This window comes from Cavia porcellus, unplaced genomic scaffold, assembly GCF_034190915.1.
Source record: "Cavia porcellus strain 051 isolate PalLab524CR breed Dunkin Hartley unplaced genomic scaffold, mCavPor4.1 scaffold_4, whole genome shotgun sequence".
Lineage (NCBI taxonomy): Eukaryota > Metazoa > Chordata > Mammalia > Rodentia > Caviidae > Cavia > Cavia porcellus.
In genome coordinates this window covers 8131599-8133595 of record NW_026947487.1, presented here as the reverse complement: position 1 = coordinate 8133595, position 1997 = coordinate 8131599, and the positions used below count along the sequence as shown (strand labels likewise).

General features: G+C 43.8%; 1 pseudogene; it reads right to left on the bottom strand.

The window, feature by feature from the left end:
- On the bottom strand, positions 1-1553 carry LOC101788445 (importin subunit alpha-1-like; annotated as a pseudogene).
- Between the last annotated feature and the right edge of the window lie 444 nt (positions 1554-1997).

Genomic DNA, 1997 nt, shown 5'->3' with positions numbered 1-1997 from the left:
CTAGAAGTTAAAGGCACCAGGAGACCCACCCTGAACTTGGAAGCGCAGCCTTCAGAGGCAGTTTCTGGCACAACATTTTGATCTTGTTCCTCTACTGAGAAATACTTCTCAATCAAGTTTAATGAGGCCCTATCCACAGACTCATTCTCACGGTCCTGTAGAGCTTCAATCTTGCCCAAGCCCCCACATTCTCTGATCACTACAATACACTTCTCAGTTTCACCTAGTTTCTCAGCAGCATGAAAGATACTTGAAATGGCATCCAGAAGAACAAAAATAATTTTCACATCTTTTGCAATTAAGAGGTTCATCAATGGTTCTATAATACACAATGAACAACATATACAATGTGGCCAACTGCTCCATGGCTCATATAGTTGGTCATGGCCCACAAAGCTTCATTTTGTGTCATAAAGTCTGCCTTAGAGAGGACACAAGGAATGGGACTAATTGACAACTTGCTTATGTGTTCCTGCTGGCCGGCTGTGATGTTTACATTGTCCATGTAGCTTCCTTCTGAATATTAGTTTTGAGGTGAGTGAGCAGACTGGGAAAGACAGCAGGTGCTCCTGCATATCTCACAATCTGAGTCTCTTTACCTTTTCCAGGGACATTATTCACTGTGGCTCTTAGCTCAGGAGGCAGAATGGATGATTCACTTGCTCCTAGAAGCTTTAGCAGATGGGGCACAACTCCCCTTTTTACAGCTATTTCAATGCATTCATTTGGACCATTGGTAAGGTAAGAAATAGCCCAGCAGGTGTCTGCGAATACTTCGAGATCACTGTGATGTAGGAGACAAAGATAGGAAGAATTTGCTCAACAGCATCTAAAGGGGGTGCAAGATTCTTGCTGAAGCAAGGAACTAAAAGTGCCCAGTGAGATTATGTAAGTAACCATCTGACATCAGGAACTATAAGAAGAGCCAAGAGTGGGTCAATTGCTCCATATTTAATAACCAAGCCCCAGAAAACTGAACCATCACCTGCAATACTTCAAGAGCCCAGACAGCCTGGTCACTGATGTGAGCACGGGAAGACGCCAAGAGAGAAATGAGTGCTGGGACAGCACCTCCATCCAGCACAGCCTTGGTCTGTTCTGATGACCCAGAAGTAATATTAGTAAGATCCATGCAGATTCAAACTAAGTGGGACTACAGTCAGTTCTGCCCAAGAAGGGCACAAATTTTGGAATCAAACCAGCCTGAATTATGTGATCTATGGGAGGCTGTTTTTCGTGAGCAAGCAGCTGCCTGGCAGCTTGAGTAACTCAGAGCTGTCTTTCCAGATTATTGCTTTCCATATCTTTGGCAGTGTCATCAACAGACCAGTTCACAGTGCCTGGCTGTTGTGGTTTTCCTGCAGTGGGGAAGCAGCATCATCAGGAAATGTGCTTCCATTTCTCCTTTTCAGCATCTGGTCATCCTTCTGAGCTTTTCCCAGCTCCACATGAGCTTCTATTCATCGCCGCCTCATTTTGGTATTATATTTTCCCTTGTTCTAGAATCTGTTCAGCTGTGCAGCTAGTAAATTAGCATTGACACTGGTGGACATGGTTATGAGACAAAGAAAGCTGTGAACTGACAACAGGCCGTATTTTGAGGTGCTCCCCAGCTGCAGACGAGGTGCTCTCGAAATGTCTGCCATGGCATAGCTCATCAATGGTGTGTCGATATTATTTATATTCTGAAAAATGTTTTGTTGTGCTGCCCATGTTGCCATCAAATTCCCGGACATGAGGCAATCTCTCTGCCTCAAGCAGAGAGAGCTAAAAGCATATACACCATGCCTGGTGAGATTTTCATATAGTACTTTTTCAATGTCAGTACTCCTTACACAAGCATTCCTTGTGAAAGGTGGGGACATGGCTGAGGAGAAGCTACACAGGAAATGCTCAGTGATTGCCACTCACACAGTGAAAATCAGTCTATAGAAACTCATGGAAATTGTAAGAAATAATTTAATATGTGGTTCTGGAAGGTTCTTTGGTGACATATA